Raw genomic sequence first — 21,210 nt, 5'->3', positions numbered from 1 at the left:
TTGTCGGGTTTGGGTTTCCTTGTCTTGTATTCTCAAGACAAGGAAAAAAATCGGCATTCTCTTGTAATTTACAGGTCACGCAACGAGTACAACAACCGAGTAACTAAACGCATTGCCGAAACATTAATTATTCATACAATTGTTATCCTCAAAAGAAACAAGTCACACGCCGAACCGCACCCACGAGTGGACCGACAAGATAGAAATCAGGAGAAGGCTCAAAATAAAAACGAGACGACAGAATCGCCCTGAATTGCACGTGAAATAAAATCGCCAAGAAAATGAAAACCCTCTTGGTGCCACCAACAGTGAAAAGACCTAAAAATGTATGACCCCACTCCTGCATGCTGCGCCGCACTGATGAGACACGACCTGAAAGATTTCTCCTTCACAGTGGCACCCGAGTTCCAAAGTGGAATGTGCAAGAAATGTTGTCTTATTACAACAGCCCTTCGGCTACAGACTCCCCCCCCCCCCGCTCCCCCGAGGAGTCCATGGAGATGGGAGACCATGGAAGGCAATTGGGGAGGGGGGGGGCGACCTCTGGGCCGTAGGGATCAACGGTAGCTGTTTATTTAGGCTGGAATTCTGGGTGGAGATCATCCCGTTTACAACCTTGTACCCCAAACAAACACAAAACACAGAAAGATAAAGATCCCTCTTGCAGCTTACAAGGGCTGTTGGGGCAAGAAATGTTTACGAGCACCTATGAAGGCCTGCACCGCGCACAAGGGGGTGAGTGGCCAGCACCACGCCCGGCCGCCTTTGTCTTCCCGGTGCTGATGGTTACACACCGTACCAGTTCCTCATTTAAGGCCAAGTCGACCGAGGCGAGGCACAGAGCTGGTTAAAACAATCACCGCTGACGTTAGTCGCGGCCTGGAATCAAACTCAGGATGCCGAGTTTTGAGTGCAATGCGCTAACCACCACAACAACGTCATGGCTCACACAGGCCCTGCCACACTCGAGTGAGTGCAGTTCGCGAGCACCCCATGCCCACTAAGCCCGGTGTATCACATAAGTTGGGGGGGGGGGGGTGTATTGGTGCCAGCAGAATGCATGAGCGGGCACCTTCTATCTCCTGAATGCCTGTTTTGACAAACACTTGTCCCGAAGAGCTCAGTTTAGTCAACCTATAGGCAAGCCTCTGCCAAGTGAATACAAGAGCTGCCATGTATTGGTTGCTCTTTCTTTTGTCAATCCACGCCCGTGTAGGCCTTGCGGGTTGTTTGATTATTACTTCACGGGGGGGGGGGGGGGCGCCCACAATTGGGGGCACAGGATCGGTTCAATGATCACTCGCCACTGATGTTAGCCATGGCCGGGAATTGAATTCGGGTTGTCGGGAGTCATAGCACAGTGAGCTAACCGATGCGCCACTGCTCCTTTACAGGGATGTCATGGTCTCATAAGAAGTAAAAATTCACAGTAATTCACATACACATTTGAGTAAACTACAAACATTAACCAACAGTAGTGATACAATACTGTAGACAGACGCTTAACGTAGAGTAAAATAACAGCAATCCCTCATTTAACTTTCGGGACTAGTGCATTTATGAAGCGACGTATCCATGTAAAACACATTATTTTGTAATTGTTGTGTTGGCAGTGGTGCAAAAGCAGTTAAGAAAATTCTCAAACTTGCATCAATGACACTGCCATGAAATCAACGTTGTATAATAGGTCACGATTTGGGCATTGACCCTTCTTGGCGTGCTATGAAAGAGGGCCATTGCCCAAAACCATTAGATATTTTTACTTTCAAGACAGTGTTATTGAGTGCCGGCGTTGGTGAGATATTATCACCCTCGCCGTGTATGTAGGAGGTCGTGGATTCGATCCCGACCCTGACGCCTGCTGTATACTCAGAGTTTTCATGTTCACACCGAGATCAAATGGATTTCTCTCCTTGTCCTCCGGTTTTCGCCCTCGGCATTTAGAATCACACGCATTTAGAGTATTTGGCTGCTATAAATGTTCACGTGATAAGCCACTTCGTTGAGCTATCATTTGTGGCCAGGTCGCTTCTGAAAAAGAGCCACGTAGCTCAGTGGGCCTTACCTGGTAAAATAAAAAAAGTTTCAGTAGTTTATAGTTTTTATTTTTTACTCATGTGTTGAGTAATTTTTTATACGTATTAAGGCAAGCACAGCACAGGGGCAGGTGGAGTGGTTAGTAACCACACCGTCATTGCTACGAACAGATACATTTTGGTCCAAGTTAACCTTGTGCATAAAGACAAATCACAACCGGCGCAGATAATCGTCACCGGTGTTGGCCGTGAGCGGGGACTCAAAACTCGGGTCGCCGGGTTCGTAGCGCAGCGCGTTGAACCACTACACTACCGCTGTGTATGCACGCACGCACACACACAGACATATACCAGCACACCAGGTCCCGTGGCTAGCCCGGTGTGTGGGGAGATAGGTACGAAGCTGCTGTGGGGTCAGCTCAGCAGGGGGCGCGGCGCTCATCAAACGGCACCGAATGAACACTTCTCGTGCGCTCGACCGCCAAAGGCTCCCGACTGAGAGCGTGGCCAAGAAACAAACCCAGACAATTATGAGCACAGCGTTGGTGTGTAATTGTGCAGCCAAGCTCCACGTTAACAACCGGGGTTTGGTGGAACGTGTAGGAGAGCTGGGGGGGGGGGCGCTTGGAGAGGTGGTGTGCAGTGGGGGGTGGTGGTGGGCGTTTTGGCCAAGGGACTGAATGCTCAAGGGGGTTTCCCCCCCCCCCTACTCCACTGCACCCTGGGACGTGATCCAGTTTCCGTCTCTTAAAAATCCTTTTCAAGTCAGAGTTTCTGCATCTTGTCAAACTTCACTGAAGTTGCGGGCGTGTTTTTTGTGCGTGTGTGTGGGTCCCTCTGCATGCAGCAATGGATTTAATGCAAAAAAAAGGTTCCTTTGATACTGTTCGTTCCACGGCCAACCTTGGCAGCGCGACTGAGAAAACGTAACTGCAGGTGAACTACAGCTTACTCTGCCAGCAACTGCACCACGCCGACTTACAACAAATTGGTTCCAATGAGACATCTCTACCTTCACCACCAGCCAGCCATAGCGTCTATTGATGGCTGACAGTTTGAATATTTAAATGCAGATGTTCAGCACTTTACTCCAGTACAAAGTTCAGCAGTACACTGCATATTTGCTCTCCAAATTAGGCTGCACTCAAAACACGAGCTATGCATTGCATTTTTCGAGAATTATGATATTTTTTTAATTTTGAAAGTTATTCCTTACTGGGGTAAAACAACAACAAAAACCAAGCCATCACTTCATGGTTTTTGGTTATCGCATACCCGTTCAACCGAAACGTGAATTATTATCCAGCGCACAGGGCTTCGGAAATCCATAAAGTGGGCCTATCTATAGTGTTGGTGACGCAGTTTAAACTATCGTTGTTTTTTGTGTGTGAGCAGAAGCTAACGGAATGCATGTACTGTACCCTTAACTTCTTTTGCACCGTACGCAGCCAACCGTGCTAATCGGAGGTGCGGGGGACGGACAACACACTAAACACACAAAGCAGTTAATGAGAAGTCATTATTCTGTAGACGGAAACTGAGAGCAATGGGGAGGGAGGAAAGGTGGAGTCAAGACGGTGGACAGATTTACGAGCTGTGCCAATCCCATACTCAAAACATCGAGCCTTTCCCATTCCCCGCCAGTAGCCACAACAAACACTCAGTGGAAGGACAGCACAGAGTAAGGGGGCATCCATTTGGTACGTTACGTATGGAGAGGGGGGTTAACCCAAATGCGTACGCTTGTGTATTGGGGGTCTACTGACAATCTGCGTACGCATAGGACACAGGGGGGGAGGGGGTGAAGCCTCGATAATAATTATTTATCTACATTGGCCTTCAAATGAGTTAGATAGTCCGGCGGTGGACTATCTCTTTGCTTAAACACGTTAATATTATTGATCCTTGATCGTTTCTGCGTGGATTAAATATCGCCCGTTCTCTTGGACTAGCTTTTTTTTTGCCCGTCCAAGGACGGGTGAATATTGCAGTAAATCTGAAATATTCAATAGAAAAATTGTTCAGCTCATGATTATTAATGAGGGGAGGGGTGCGGCATGTGAAGTGATGTCACGCGCAGGACGGACAGACATTTCTGGGTGATTATAGTTGGTAATTCGGGGGGGGGGGGGGGGGGGGGGCGGTGCGTCAGGCGTACGTATGCAGGTGGGGGGGGGGGTGACCTTTTAAATATGTTGTAGGTAATATATGATAACAGTATATAATTTCGCATGCTGTGGATCCTATACTGATCCACCTTTAAAACCTTTACCCGAAAATAAATTAATTGCTGTAATTATTATCAGAATGCAATGTACTGTGACTCACTCCTTGTCTCTTTATTGATGTCTCTCTCTCTCTGTATCCTTGCCTCAATCTCTCGTCTGTGTCTATCTCCGTGTCTGTCCTGTATCAGCATGTCTCCGCTTCTCTCCGTTGGTGTTCATCTCCTTGTATCAACCTCCACACGTGTCGCCTCCATCTCCTCCTCCTCCTCCTCCATCGTCTTCGTGTCCGAGTCTCTCTCGTCGGTGCATCTCTTATCTTTAACACCCCCATTCCTCTTCGTCAGCACAGAGATGACACTGTCTAACAACCCACTTGTTGTACCCTCCGCCCGACCCCCCACCTCCCCCTGCTCTTAAACACTTCAATTCCACACCTCTTTGCGTCTACATCTACTTAAAAAATAAATTGGAGATAGGCCTAGATAGCTTAAAAAAGAAGAATAGAAATAATAACGCAACATGAAACCTGTATACACTCTGTTCAAAGCACCCAGCCTATAATCAAGACATCAAGTTTGGAATCATCATTAGTTTTTAAAAAATGAGCGCGGCGGGCATAATTTGGCATTTTATTTCTGTCGGCCAGAAAAATTGCCGCTCCGACGCCCAGCAAGACTTGGCATACGATTAATAATTAAGTTAGCTATGATGAAAGAAGTCGATTTGGGAAGGACGAATATACCGCAAAGCTGGAAGGTGGCTTTTCAAGAGAGCATGAAAGGCTTTTCCTTAGTGACACAACGACGAATGGGGAGCGTCCTGAGTTTGACTTTCAGCCATAGATAACTTCAGTGGTAAGTGGTATCAGAACCAATTCTGGGCCCCCTCAAGGTCTTCTGCAATGAGTTCCTGGTGCGGTCTGTAAATGCGTGCCTGGTGCAGCGTGTAAATGAGTTCCTGTTACGAGATTACTAGGGAGACAAACGTGGTTGGGCACGATTCTGACCACACCACCTCTTGTGCAGTGGCATTCCAGCCTTAACAGGTACATCTGCACAGCATTCGCCTCAACAGCCTACGTCGTCTTTGTTACGGTGCGACGATTAGCAGTCCGCAGCACAATCCCAACACCCGAGCTTGCCATCTAACCACCAACATTATTATCCAACGAATTGCATCTGTTGTGGGCCACCCCTAGGTTTGCTCAGGTGAAACATGGACACTTGCATTTGGTGCGGTGGGTTTGTTCGACACGAGTACTCGGTAGGCAGTGATGGCTGGGGTATGCATGGCACGGTGGAGTAAACGGGTTGATGGGCTATCTGTACATCGTAGGAGAGTTATAGTTTCCTTTCACGGTCAATTAATGAATTGACCAAACATCTGCGGCAAGACCCTACTGAAAATAATTCATTAGGCTCGGAGAGCCTTTTTGTTGGTTCACAAATGGCTGTATGATTACAGTATTAATATTTTTCTAAAACCAAATACATGCATATGCAGTACGTTGTATCGGTAACTATAAACAAACACAAATGACCCTACTTCTGGCAAGTGATCTTGATGCATGCAGACTGGCTTTTGGCTTCTAACATGCAACATATAAAACGCAGCAAACCACACAGAGCGTGCGTGCAATTCAGAAGGAGATTGCGAAAGTAGCTTTGCGGTTTCAGTGCTGTAATTGAGGGTGCACTTAAAAGTTGGAAATGTCTCTGTAAAAGCTTCGAAGGCATAAACAGAGCTCCTTCGTGACAACCTTTGTGCAACAAAAATGGCAAGGATACCAAATGCACTTATTTACTTATTTCCCACATCGTCGTGATTACAATGGCAGATGCCGGCTTAAGGCAAAGGTACTCATGGGTGGAGTGTGCAACGGGCAGGATCAATGTCTGATCCACAAAGCAATGGGATTTTGGGGGCCGCATGGATTTTTCCTTCATCTGCAGTTATGAGATAGATTTTTTTGTTACAGAAAAAAAACAGGTACAGACACACACACACATATACGTAGCGCAACCGCGCAGTCGTGATTGTTGGAAAAAATGCACAAGTTTCAGTGAGCGGAAACACCGCCTCTTCAGCTGCTCGTCACGCAGAGTGCCACTCGTAGGATGCGTGTGCACACAATTTAACTGATGTGCTCGTGTGAACGTATACGATAAGAGGTAAATGCACATGCTAAACTTAAACTAAAAACTTTTTTTTTATATTACCAGGTAAGACCCACTTAGCTGTATAGCTCTTCTTCAGAAGCGACCTGGCTACAAATGATAGCTCAATAAAGTGGCTTATCATGCGGAAATGTACAGCAGCCAAATACTATAAACGCATGGAGAGAAAAACCGAAGGCCCCAGATAAAAATCCACGCGACCACGGGGAGGACATGCAAACTCCAAATATTTAGGCGTCAGGGTCGAACCCACGACGTCCTGTATATCAGGCGAGGTAGTTAACATCTCGCAACCGTGGCGTGCACAATACGGTACACGCATGCATACACACACATACACGCAGACGGCATACGCACGCCGAATCCAAGCACTGATGAGACTGTAACGATAAGGGAATAATAAGTGTGCGGCTCATTCTTTGTTCGCTGAGATAATAACAAATAATATTATCTACTGCTGGATAAAGGTTTCTCAATGCCGTGTTAGTCATGGTGGCTATTTTCAGCATTGCTCATCACGCATTGGTCGTGAAGTCCAGCGAAGTGAGGGGGGAGCCCAGGACAAATTCAGATATCACTCGCCACTGATGTTAGCCGTGGCCATGAATAAAACTCAGATTGCAGGGTTCTTTGTTGATCCATTCCACTAATCCAGAGAGTAATTTACTATTTACTCTGAAAATGCTAAAGTAAAACGTTAACGTCTTTATTTTAAATAAATACATGGTTGGTTACCTGCCCTCGCCATTGTCATTCCACGTTAGCACTTGAGTGCAATTGTATTTCATCACATTTCAGCAATAAAATGTTCTACAAAAGGTATACATTTTCAGCTTGTAATATGAATAAAAAATAATAAACGGCGACTGTTAAGATACTTTTATTGTTGCACAAGGACTGTCAGTGACCTGTTCATAACAACCTACACTTGCACACTCTCTCGTCCCCTCGTTAACGTTAATGAGCCGTTCCGGCTTACAGCTACTTCAAACTGCACTTGCAGTGCACCACAAGGTGTTGGACAATGAACATGGAATATACCATTTTTCAAATGCCAGGGGTGTTTGTCCCCACATTTCCCTTCCAGACCTGTATATAAATCAAAACACACCCACGCAGAATGGTAGATGCTATTCTAAAAGGAGTGGGTTTCAACTACGGTTCTCACAGACCACTCAAGTCTTGGCTGTCCATACCGAATGCTCCCCATTAACAGTATATGCGTGCCAGTTTTCCATTAGAGTGCATGATAATTAGGAATACTTTTAAAAGACAAGGGTTTCCTCTCTGTGTAAACTAAAATAATGTTTCGTTCATTCTCCTATAGGCCTTCGAGAAACCAATTATAAGAAAAAACTTAGCATTAGACAACATAGCAATATTTCCTTAGCAGGCCTGACTGTGGATACCTTAAAGTCGAAACTTGTCCAGAATTTGAATTGTTACAGAAGCCCCATAGGTCTGATAGAGTGAATATTTTTTTAAAATTATTTTTTATTTTCACTTGGCCGTTGTCCCCAATGTTATTCCAATTGTGCTACTGGCATCATGTCTGCCTTGGGACGAAAAATCCATTTGAAACTCTTGCAGAGCAGTGTGTACGTTACGCGTTAGAGGACAGTCCGCAGAAGGGGATTTCATGGACCAACTTGCGAGATCCCTGAAAGTGACCAGACCTATCCTCACGTGAGGGTGTGCACTTTATTACAAGTGCTGCTAGAGAGATACGATCACCATATGGCAGTCCAACTAAATGTCTTAATTCCCCAAAGCTGAAATTTTGTCAAATAAGTGAAAAAGTCAAATGTAATGGGATTATTATTTTTTCGTGCAGTAATTGGTAACCGGGCTGATACAATGAGCTCACTACACGTTAGAACTTGCTTGACTCGGGAGTGGCTGTCTGTACTGGTGCACAGCCCTCTGACCTCTGAACCACCTGGCCCACTCTGTTTTATTTTTACGTGGGGTGACACACTCTTGTGCGTTTATCAATTAATCACCCACAAGCCTCTACGCGGTACGCGAATGTTGTCTAATGATACGTGTGGAAAGAACACGAACTCCGGCCCTAGTTAGCCACACGCACACACACACGCACGCACGGACGCACACGCTCTACGGCATTTGCTGTCAATTAAAATACGCTCGTTGGGGATGTCTGGTTGCCTCAAGAGGCCCATTCTGAACTTAGTTTACTCAGCCAGCACCGCTGAGATCCTGGGTTCAAGCTCCGGGGCGGCTCTCTTGGGTAAGCATTAAGAAAAAAGATTCTCACACGAAGAGTTTCGTGGTTCGGCTCCAGTGACCAATGACTGCACGAAAAACCCAATCGTAAATTGCCATTTGCACTCAATTCTCGTGTAAAGGTATAAAAAAACAACAAAAAAACCTTACCTCCCTGCATGCAACAAAAATATGAATGCTGTCCACCCCACTAGACAGCTCTTATACTTTGCAGGTTAAAGAAGCTCCTTAACATACTGTATATACATATAAATATTGCGTATCAGTACAGAGTTTTTTTCCTTAACATGATTAGTCTATCATTCCCAAGAAGTCCAAATAGCAGAGCAAGGATGTCCCTTGTAATAATCACAGCACTTCACAAGGTTACAGTAATCGAAGAATTATCATGCAAATATTGATCAGCTTACAGTAAAAAAAAAGATTCATAATGCACAGTATGTCAGCAATTGGCAAGCAAAAAATGTTAACAGCGCTTTCTAATCCGATTCACATTCCGAGTCAGACGTGGTCGGAGGGCGCGACCGGAAAAGACGGACACACGGGGTATGTGGTGGTGGGCAGGGGTTGTGGTGGTGGGCAGGGGTTGTGGTGGTGGGCAGGGGTTGTGGTGGTGGGCAGGGGTTGTGGTGGTGGGCAGGGGTTGTGGTGGTGGGCAGGGGTTGTGGTGGTGGGCAGGGGTTGTGGTGGTGGGCAGGGGTTGTGGTGGTGGGCAGGGGTTGTGGTGGTGGGCAGGGGTTGTGGTGGTGGGCAGGGGTTGTGGTGGTGGGCAGGGGTTGCGAGTGTGCCGGAGTAAAGATGCTCATTAGGGCCCTCGTCAGCCGTGAGCAGCACTGAGCATCAGCAGCAGCAGCAGCCTTATCCGAGCTCCCATTACGCCAATCGTGAGGTTGCACACAGCGCTCGCGCCCCGGGTGTTCCTCACAAGCAGCAGCAGCAGCATTACTCATTTATGAGGACACCTATCGACCACTCCGATTTCAACCGCCATACCTTTTCGACATGCACATTCTAATGCTGCGGTGTCACGTGACGTGCGAGGAGTTTAACGTTGCACCGACTACATTAGCTGAATAATGTACACACGCTCATATCTATTTAGCATATTTTGTTAAAAGGATTTTTTTTTAATCCTGGACACACTTGTTGGGTTCCAAGTCTTGTTTTTAAAGAGGGGTCCTTGTATTGGGGTGTTTGGTCAACACCACATGGGCATTGTTGTGTGCGTGAGAAAGCCCACGCATGAGAGGGGATACCGCTCTAGAGGTAAGGATTGTGGTCCGGGGTATGAATTCGAACGGATTAATTTATTTTAATTTATTTTCTCTGCGATGATTTTTTCTTGTTACGAGTATTTTTTTCTCGTTATTTACGTTTTTATTTTTTTATTTTCTAAGTAGTGGAGTTTTGTTTTGTACTATCTGTGTACGGAACAGGACAATTTGATTGCAGCATTGTAGGATGCAATTGCATGAATGACGCTATATAAAATGAAATAATTATTATAAGGTCTGTACGGATGGATTCATGAACCCATGTGTTGTTGCACTGCCCTTTCCTAGCCCAGCAGGTTTGGGAGTTTCACATATCTACATGGTCCACCAACCCGTACTACTGCTGTGCGTGCTGGATTACAAGTGTGCGTGCTGGATTACAAGTGTGCGTCACCGCACCCGGTAAATGAAGAAACACAATCGCCAATACTTTGCGTTGAACAATTAAGCATTGTAAAACACTGCACTGTATTGTAATCTCCGTTCAAACAAGCGAATGGCTGTCGTGCTCTTGACCACCTCCATAGGATGACGACTACCGAATCTTTACAAATGTGGCTCATTTTATTGCCCAACCCACTCCCCCCCCCCCAGATCGCTGATTAGCCGAGATGACCCCTAACCAAGATTTGAACTCGCAGGTCAAATGCTCTAACCGCTAGTGCCACCTGGCCGGATTTGGTCTGTGTACCCAGTGATCTTATTCCCAAGGTTTCTCCAATCAAAGAAAATACCATTTTTTGTTGACAACAGCCTTGTGGTTTCTGCAAGTGTGCTAAGGTTAAAACATTTAATTAAAAACGAATTTGCTTCATCGGCAGGAGTCCAGAGAAAGGCAGACCTTTGCGCGTCCTTTGGATATATAGCAGCGTGCTAAAAAGATTTTAAGCACAACAGGCATGAACGCATCTCCACACATAACGTTACGACATTTAGCACGCACACAAAATCTATCGTACCGAAACTGTCTTATTATGCACGTTATAAACGACCGTAAGTGCGTATAACAAAGTCAGTGAACGCACAGAGATCTGCACCGTGTACGCGATGCATTTTGGGTCGCCGTGTTCCTGTCGGATGTGAAAGCAGCCACTGGGAGACACTCAATGGGGCCACTGCTAATAAGTGCCTCGCCGCTTTTGCCATTTCACGGAATATCACTCGGCATCCTTTGCAGCCCGAACAAAGCAAAATGACTCCGGGACTTCTTAATAATAGACATGAGTCTGGCGTGGGTAGAGTTAGGCAGACCACAGGCTGTCTTTAAAATGTTGCCGGACGAGACGTTCTTGAGCTTGTCCCAACAAAAAAGAAAGAAGAGGCAACCAAAAAAAAACCCTTTTTTTGCCCGTGGCGCTGAAAGCAAGCTGGCGTTTATCGCATTACGTTCTGACTACCCCTGCCGCGTTATCATATAATTTACTCTCGTTTACATCATCGGCAGACACTGACTGGCGCCATCTCAATGACATCACGCGACCCTCAGGAAAAAATACTTTTCAAAGTGGAGGCCACAGCATGCCTGTAAATTCAGATTGCGCGCGGCTTTCAAAGGATTCTCTCCGGAACACACTGCCCCTACAACCCACAAATTGCGAGTTTTAATTTACACCTATGTACACGAAGCATCTATATTCGATACATACTATATAGGTATACAACTATTTCTATATTTAGTTACTATTTTTTTTATTACAGAGCAAAGTCGCACACAAAGACAAAGATCCCATGTATAGCCTTTAACAGACTGTTAGGGGCAAGTGCTGTTAGCGAGCACCTATGAAGGCTGGAATGGTACACGAGGGGGCGGGTGGCCAGCACCACTATCGACCGCCTTTGTCTACCCAGCATCGATGTTTGCACACCGCACCAGGTACTTATGTGAAGCCGAGTCGACCTAGGGGAGGCTTAGGACCACTTCAAACAATCGTCACTGTTGTTGGCCTTGAGCAGGAATCGAACTCAGGTCGCCGAGTTCGTAGCGCAGCACACGAGCCGGTGCACTCCCGCTCCCCTAAGTCGCAAATTCCACTGTGACACATCCCACCTGATCAATTAGCTGCTCACACAAAATGTAGAATTTGTGCACGGGGTATCTGTTATCTATAGATGTTCACATATCTGACCTGGTCACACATCCACCTATAACTCAGTCCCCAGCGAGTTGGATATATTGGTGTTGCACTGTATCTCACTTTCAATGTCTGTTGTCAAATACTGAACAAAAAACATCCACGTATGACCTCTTCACAACCTTTATAGAGGGAACTGGCCGAGAAAGATATATTCAGAACTCCTCCGAGTGTCTCTATAAATCTCACCTGTTTTACTGATTCAATGAAAAAATGTTCTGTGCTCATGAAGTGATGGTCTCGCTCAAGGCCAACTTAATTTGTTCACAAGAATTAGAGTCGCAGAATCATCAGTGACTGTACTCGGCTCATAAACTCGTTGGACATTAGACAGATGGGATGACCTTTATCTGTAACCAAGTAAGAGCCCCGTTTAAAAACCTATTACACAGAGCAGTAACCTCCATAATATTGGCCTTGAACATCACGTCTTAGAAGCGCTAAATTAGTACTCAAAGACGGAGACTGTGGTCCCTTGAGCCAGGAGCCACAACGCCAATCCAATTCAAGACACTCACCAAGTTGCCCGCCGCACTGCATACAATTTCTAAACAACGTGTATTTCGCCGCACGCGATTTGGAAAAAAACAAGGCGTTGTTTGTACCAGGCCTTCCCATCTCGCTCCCAACCTCAGGTACCGCCATCTCCAACCCCGCAGAAACCTGCTGCCATAATCTGCCTGCACAGCCTCCAATTTCCACCCTTGTGAAATGTCAAGACAGACGCAGCCATTCGAGTCCTCTCTCACGCCGCTGCTCACGGACGGGCCTCCATGAGAGGCCGCTTCGGAGAATGCTTTTTGCCTCCTCTTCCCCCTCTGTGCAGATTTCTTGGAAGCACTGGACGCACCCGCACTCCAGCCCACCACATGTCGCTCAACTGTGATGTCCACATTTACACGGTGGTGGTGCTGCTGCTGCTGCTGGATGGGCAGAAACGGTAGGATTGAGCTTGCACCACCGTTGTCTAAAACCGCCGTGCTGGAATAAATGAAGCGGCAACTTCTGGATTGCTAGCCCAGTGTGCTAACCATTTCACACCATGGCAGTATCCATGACGCACACACGTCTAATAATGACAGCCAGTGGTGTGGTGCAAGCCGAGACTGAGCTGTCCAACGTGTGCTTACACTCACATCTTATAAACAACAACAAAAAACCTCCCCACTATAGTTTACTGGGCATCTGTGAAAAAGAGCTTTATAGCTCATCGGATTCCTCCAGTAGAAATATAAAGATCTTGATTCCGAGCGATTTGCTAGCCTGCAAGAGCCACACCCGGCGCACACAATGCACCTATTTGCAGACAGCAGAGATTCTGAGAGAGGATGGCTTACACCTCACCGCTGGTTCCCGTGTGAAGAGGGGGATCAGGGGTGAGGTGCAGAGTAAGGGCGGCTTAACAACTGTTGTACATTGTGACACGTTGATGAATTATCGCATGTTGGTTCAGCTGACTTTTATGGGTTTGGGAAGTCCAAAGGTTAAGAAATATGGTACCCCCATTCAGCATGAATGCTTGTTTGAAAGAGAGGAACACGTGACGCAGTTTTCCTTTGCCTTAACACATTCTTGCAATATACATACGTGTGGGTATTTACACAAGGCAGGATTTTATGGAATGTCAGAGCTCAATGGCGGGGATATTAATCGTAGTCCGCGTAAATGCGTGCGCATGTTTGTTAAATAAGTAGCGTGTAATTTACAGCACCGCGTATGTAAATACTGCAGTCTTGTAGGGGAGCGGTGGCGCAGTGGTTAGCGCACTGCGATATGAACCCGGCGAACTTGTGTTATATTTCTGGGCCATGTCGAACACCAACGACGCGCGATATCTAAATGGATCTCTCCACAAAAACCCCCCGACAAACCAGCGAGGTGAAGTATGGTCAAACAACCCCCATGACGGAAGCAGTGTGTTGTGGACGCCTTCACCAGCAATGCGGTGAATTGACAAACGACTGTCACTTAATATTTACAGTATTATTTCCGTAAAGTGTGGATCGTAAACAAATACGGAAATTAAGACCCGTACAGTTCTCACGTGAAGACAAGTCATTTCACTACTGTACACGGCGTATCGATCCTCACACGCAACAGTGAAAATCAAGCTTACCCAAAACAAGACACGCTCACACCTATTATGCATCATGCGCACTAAAATAGACTTCTCTTGTTAATGCAGACATGATGTACAGTATGGATTCCATAATTGCTTTGTTTTAAACCCCCACTCAACCCAGTGTTGCGTCAGATCATTATCTCCCCTAATGAAATCCATATCAGATTGTTCCTCCTTAACAGGCCATATATCTCTCATGCAATGATTGGCATCTGCACAGACTAAACATGCACTAAGTTGCCCTTTTCATCATCATCAGGCGTGTTCTCTCCACTGCTGGATGGAGCTTGCCCCCCCCCCCAATCCCCACCTTGGCTTCACCACCATCTCTCGTGATCTTGCGATGCTCAATCCATCTCACCTCGCATACGCGAGCGCATTTCACCCTGCTCCATCTCCACAGTGGACGAGTACTTTTCTCTTGGTGTGGGGGGCTGCCAATCCAGCACCGGTGTCGTCTATCGGGCCTTCATCCCTTCTAGCGATGTGTCCTGCCAAAGCCTACTCAAGTTTCCTTAGCAGTCGGTACAAGGTCAATAGTTTACATTCGTTACCTGATCCGTGTTGTCCCTTGGTTTACATCTCTCAATGTAATTTCTCCCCCCCCCCACCCCCCCTCCAAAAAAAAGATAATCTATCCATTGTTATCGCACACTTTTCAAACTTTGTTCCATTTTCTTTGTCAGTGCTCATTTTTCTGAAGAGTGACTGCCCTCATAATCTGTCCCTTATTTGTACTTACCTAACCCTCACAAGATTCCTTTTACAGATGATACCACAATGCTGTTTGTTTCAATTAATTTGTTACGAGGGATTGGCGTGTGGCAGCATACCAGAGTACCCGGAGAAAAAACACACACACACATAATGGGATAACACTCACATGTCCGCACAGATGTGTTCATGAACCGACTTGCTGTACTGCCATATTCTGCCCACCTAAATTCCCATCACGTTGGGTAGTTTCATGAATCTTTGCGAACCCCAAAGCCTTGCCTCCAAAGCGCCGCTTTACTGGTATTAACTTCCTTGCCCAACATGTGTTTGCAATGTATTTGCTATGCGCGCGTGTGTCTTTGTATGTGTGTGTGTGGGTGATTGGGTGAGTGTGGAGTGGTAGTGCAGCGGGCAGCGCGCTGCGCTACGAACCCAGCAACCTGTGTTCGATTCCCACTCACGGCCAACAACAGTGATGCTTATCTGAACCCGGTCCTGGGCCTCCCCTAGGTCGACTCAGCCTCAAATGAGTACCTGGTGCGGTGTGTAAACGTCGCCACTTGGGAGTGGTGACCCACCTCGTGTGCCGTGCCGGACTTCATAGGTGCTCGCTAACAGCCCCTGCCCTAAGAGTCTGTAAAAAGGCTACACGGGGTATCTTTGAGTTGTGGGTGAGCATTTTCTGCCCTGTGCAAGATACCTATTGTCATTGGGAAGCTATCGTCTGAGGCAATCTGACGTCTCGGAGGGAGAAAAAAAAAACAGCCTGGAAACCAGAAAAAACCCTTACGGTCAATGATTGCATCAAGCATGAATGGGGCATGCACGCCACACAGTCTCTTGTCTGACGCCCGACTCGCCTAATCTGATGTTGCTCTGTCTGCCTCCCACAGCACAGACGCCCGGTAGTGTATCAAGGGATCATTATAGGGCAGGAGGTGACGACCATCAGAAGTGGCCACACAAGGAGATGGTTTGCAAGGGGAACGGCGGTGGTGAGGGACCCACCGCTGGTAATTAGTGAGCATTGGGTGCCCCCCCCCCCGTCCTGGTTTTCCCAGGATTGTCCTATCTCTCTCTTTTTTTTACGATCAGAGGAAACAAGAAGATGCTCGGTGTCGTCGGCACTTTGCTCCGTTCATCATTTCATTTTTTTATGCTTTGCTTTATGTAACCCCCCCCCCCCCCTTTAAATGAAAGACCCAACAAAATATTTTTTTCTTTTTTCCTGCTCTCCTTACCCCTTCCCTCTCTCTCTACCCCCCTCTCTGCCCCCCCCCCCCTCTCTCTCTGCCCCCTCTCTTCCTTCTCTCTCTCTCTCTTTGCAATAGCCACACTGGGAAAAAAATTGCAGCACATTAAAATGCCCGGTGTTTGTCAAGTCGTGTAATAATAATAACCCCACTCAAAACAATGCAGGGGGCCTCATAGCTCTCTGCCCTGTTAGGGCATCGGGAGACATTCTTCAGAGCTGGAAACCCAGGGCGACCTGGCGGGTTGGACAAACGAAGTGACACGACAGTCGGTTAAAAACAAAACAAAATACCCTGCGACATCAAATGGCCAACACGGTCACAAGATAGAATTCGGTATTATGGAAAGGTTGACGGTCATAATACGGCAACGTAGTTATTATGACCGTCGTAATCACCGTCATGTATTTTGCACGCTGCGTACTGTACGCCGTTGGTTGTATTCGTCAAATCTTTCCCGGCTCAGCGGAGGCACCGAATGGGCTGGCGGAGCGCTCGGGAAAGTATTACAACTCAGCCCCAGATTGCGAGCGACTTCCTGAAATTTTGCCGTTTCCTAACATTAAGGTTTCTTTGAAAGTATTAAAAATAAAGGCCTCCAAGTTTTTATATATGTGTGTGTGTGTAAAGACAAAGATCCCCCGTATAACCTGAACAGGCTGTCGGGGCAAGTGCTGTTAGCGAGTACCTATGAAAGCCGGCCACGACACACGAGGGGGTGGGTGGCCAGCACCACGCCCGGCCGCCTTTGTCTCCCTAGTGGCGATTTTTACTACACACCGCACCAGGTATTCATTTGAGGCCGAGTCGACCTAGGGGAGGTCCATGACCGGTTCAGGTAATTGCCACCAGTGTTGGCCGTGAGCGGGAATCGAACCAAGGTCGCCAGGTTCGATGTGCAGCGCGCTAACCGCTACACCACCGCTCCCCATATATAGACACGGAACTCCTCTTATCCACAGCTTTATTACCCCCGCAGATCCTCTTATACACGGCAGCTGAAGGGTCCGGGAAAACTCCGAATATCTTTCAGTCCTATTTCTTCCTATCCACGATTTTTATTATAATGCACAGTGAAAGCAGCTTCCTCATACTTTAGTCTTTATTTTTTCTCGGATAGGAATCACTGCCACGGGAAAATTAAAATGAATCCTATTATCCGCGGGGGTTATCTTCGGTTATTTGGCTCATGGATAAAGAGTACAGTCACGGATAACCTCAAAGATAATAAGATCCACGGCATTGATTCCCCATAACAGTGCAGATAAGAGGAGTCTCCTTTACTCTGCATAGCTCGAGAATTGTTGTCAACGAAGAATCGTGGACACGAGTTGTGAACAAATTGCATAGATCTCAGAAATAGGGGTAAATTCAGGGCCACGCTTACTACCAACACACCAACTCTAAACAAGCAAAAAGACCTGTCACACATTTAAAAAGGGAAGGGGGACTTGCGAAGGAGGTGTGGCGGAAAAACAAATTGTGGCGTGAATGTTGATGCACTCGGAAGCCCAATGAGCGAACGTCTTCCAGTGCGAGCCTTCTGGCACAATGTCCAATGTTCAGTACGAAGCCAGGGCGGAGCCAGGATTTTGACTGGGGGGGTGGGCTGACTTCAATATTCTGAGATATCCAGTGTTTATGTTTTCCAATGGGCGCCACAAATGTATAAAACAAATTGTATTGGATTTGAACGCGGAGTTTATTAATAGGTCGGAGCCACTGACGTGGCTAATAAGTTCGATAAGTCCGAAAGGCTGCCGCTCAAGCAGCCTGCAGGGCAGCACAAGGTGGCAGCCAGCATTTTGCAGCAGCCGGATATCCGGTTATCCCGATAGCCGACTTTCCCAAATTTTAGGGGGGCTAAGCCCCCCCCCCAGCCCCCCCTGTGGCTCAGCTCCTGGTACGAAGCAATGTGCAGCCTCGCCAAAAGACAAAACCCATTGTGCAATCTGACACTGCTGTCGAATGCACGCCAGTTCGTTAGATGTCTTTGCCCACTTTGTCACTAGCTTGGGGGGGATCAGATCATTTCGGTGCCGAGTGCCAAAGTGAAGTGGCGTGATAGGACGTACGGCAGCGGAAGTACAGTGAGGGAAACAAGTATTTGATCCCCTGCTGATTTTGTACGTTTGCCCATTGACAAAGAAATGATCAGTCTATAATTTTAATGGTAGGTTTATTTGAACAGTGAGAGAGAATAACAACAAAAAATCCAGAAAAACGCATATCAAAAATGTTATAAATTGATTTGCATTTTAATGAGGGAAATAAGTATTTGACCCCCTCTCAATCAGACAGATTTCTGGCTCCCAGGTGTCTTTTATACAGGTAACGAGCTGAGATTAGGAACACACTCTTAAAGGGAGTGCTCCTAATCTCAGCTTGTTACCTGTATAAAAGGCGCCTGTCCACAGAAGCAATCAATCAATCAGATTCCAAACTCTCCACCATGGCCAATTCCAAAGAGCTCTCCAAGGATGTCAGGGACAAGATTGTCGACCTACACAAGGCTGGAATGGGCTACAAGACCATTGCCAAGCAGCTTGGTGAGAAGGTGACAACAGTTGGTGCGATTATTCGCAAATGGAAGAAACACAAAAGAAATGTCAATCTCCCTCGGTCTGGGGCTCCATGCAGATCTCACCTCGTGGAGTTGCAATGATCATGAGAACGGTGAGGAATCAGCTCAGAACTACACGGGAGGATCTTGTCAATGATCTCAAGGCAGATGGGACCATAGTCACCAAGAAAATAATTGGTAACACACTATGCCGTGAAGGAGTGAAATCCTGCAGCGCCCGCAAGGTCCCTCTGCTCAAGAAAGCACATATACATGCCCGTCTGAAGTTTGCCAATGAACATCTGAATGATTCTTAGGACAACTGGGTGAAAGTGTTGTGGTCAGATGAGACCAAAATGGAGCTCTTTGGCATGCTGCCTATGACCCCAAGAACACCATCCCCACCGTCAAACATGGAGGTGGAAACATTATGCTTTGGGGGTGTTTTTCTGCTAAGGGGACAGGACAACTTCACCGCATCAAAGGGACAATGGACGGGGCTATGTACCGTCAAATCTTGTGTGAGAACCTCCTTCCCTCAGCCAGGGCATTGAAAATGGGTCGTGGATGGGTATTCCAGCATGACAATGACCCAAAACACACGGCCAAGGCAACAAAGGAGTGGCTCAAAAAGAAGCACATTAAGGTCCTGGAGTGGCCTAGCCAGTCTCCAGACATTAATCCCATAGAAAATCTGTGGAGGGAGCTGAAGGTTCGAATTGCCAAACGTGAGCCTCGAAACCTTAATGACTTGGAGAAGATCTGCAAAGAGGAGTGGGACAAAATCCCTCCTGAGATGTGTGCAAACCTGGTGGCCAACGACAAGAAACGTCTGACCTCTGTGATTGCCAACAAGGGTTTTGCCACCAGGTACTACGTCATGTTTTGCAGAGGGGTCAAATACTTATTTCCCTCATTAAAATGCAAATCAATTTATAACATTTTTGACATGCGTTTTTCTGGATTTTTTTGTTGTTATTCTGTCTCTCACTGTTCAAATAAACCTACCATTAAAATTATAGACTGATCATTTCTTTGTCAGTGGGCAAACGTACAGAATCAGCAGGGGATCAAATACTTTTTTCCCTCACTGTATACCTCATTTTAGTTTGAGCTCTAAAAAAAACCCTGAGACATCATCAGAAGAGGAATATCTCAGAGAGCCACAAGAGGGGAGTGCTACCATGAATCCCATTGTCTTGAGTGGAGTGTTATTGCGTAACTGACAAAAACTGGGACTGTTAATACCCCGGGAAGGCTTTAACGTTTCCTAGGATAGCCAACTCCAAAAATAAGCAATCTTAGCAAAATCAGGACGTGGGGAAAAACTTAATTTTATTGGCTCAGTTCTGACGGGTGATGCCACAAGGGACCTTGCTTAAACAAGTTCATTTTCTTACTCATGTTGGTCAATATAAAGTTCTGCCTCTCTTTACAGATGAAAACTGGCAAGACCGCTGCCTGTAATCCGCGCTTACAGCCACACGTTGATGAACAGAATGCAATGGCTTTATGCACGTTGTAAAGGCGCGTATGTGCACAATTTGGAAGGGAAGATTGAAGGATTATTCGAGTCAAACCAAAACGACTTTGAAATGACGAATTAATGTAGCATAATACAAAATCACGGCACATTTTTCCAAGTGACAGAAATTATTGTAAGCACCGCACGCACTGTGTCTGTGTAAAATATGCATGCCTGATGCATCATGCCTCTTATTGCATACATATGTATGGAGAACTTCTTTCGCACCGTACGTAGCCAACTGTGCTAATCTGAGAATGCATGTATGGTAATGCACTCTGTGGCCTCACGCTTACCCAACCCGCATCGACACTGCACGGTGAGATACCTTAATCCAACAGTGCGTTGACAAAGCAGTGTACATTACCGTTTACTGTATATACATCTCTTTATTATGAACAATTATTATGACACAGGTTATCCAAATGTAAAAAAAATAAAGCCACCCCCTGCGAGCTCGGGGCTGCATCGGTGTCTATTATTTTATGTCAGTCAATCAACAGGTAGGCGCTCGTGAATTGCGAACACCCCGCCCCACACGTTTGAATTCACCAGAGGATGGAAGCCACTGGATGATGATGATGATGTGCAAAGATAAAGCGCCGCGTGGTGTTAATTCATCCTCGGACCAAAGCGGCGGAGAGCGGGAGAGGGTTTGCGACAAAACACTGGTAGCGTGAGCGGCGGGGGTAACGCGCGCGCGCGTTCACGCGTCAACGTGGCACAAAACCTTCTCGGGCGGCCACGCTAAGCCACGAATAAGACGGCGCAACGGGCGACGGTAACAGAGCCTCTTAAAGCAAAGGCTGATGGGGACCACACAGAGGGCCCCAGCCATTCTCCGGCAGCCCCTGGTGCGCATTGGGCAATTGGCAAGCAAACATCCGCTCCGTTCTCGCAAAGAAATATTGTGGGGTGTTTTTTTTCTTCTTCGTC

The 21,210-nt window shown here is 46.7% G+C and overlaps 1 protein-coding gene and 1 long non-coding RNA gene across 3 annotated transcripts in view; one reads left to right on the top strand and one right to left on the bottom strand.

Moving 5' to 3' along the window:
* The window catches only part of LOC116945928 (docking protein 6-like), a 54,617-nt gene that overhangs the window by 28,884 nt on the left and 4,523 nt on the right, over nucleotides 1-21,210 (bottom strand). The window lies entirely within an intron of this gene.
* LOC142929134 (uncharacterized) lies at nucleotides 9,677-20,729 on the top strand. Of its 2 annotated transcripts, XR_012945302.1 has the most exons (4): nucleotides 9,677-10,364; nucleotides 12,921-13,034; nucleotides 15,827-15,946; nucleotides 20,188-20,729. It is a non-coding gene; the product is annotated as an uncharacterized LOC142929134 (long non-coding RNA). The 2 variants fall into 2 exon arrangements; XR_012945301.1 differs by lacking the exon at nucleotides 20,188-20,729 and having other exon boundaries at nucleotides 15,827-16,109.

Source organism: Petromyzon marinus, chromosome 25 (assembly GCF_048934315.1).
Source record: "Petromyzon marinus isolate PM22_M1 ecotype Great Lakes invasive population chromosome 25, UKy_Petmar_22M1.pri1.0, whole genome shotgun sequence".
NCBI lineage: Eukaryota > Metazoa > Chordata > Hyperoartia > Petromyzontiformes > Petromyzontidae > Petromyzon > Petromyzon marinus.
Note: the sequence above shows the minus strand (reverse complement) of the source record. Positions and strands in the feature narration are given on the sequence as shown.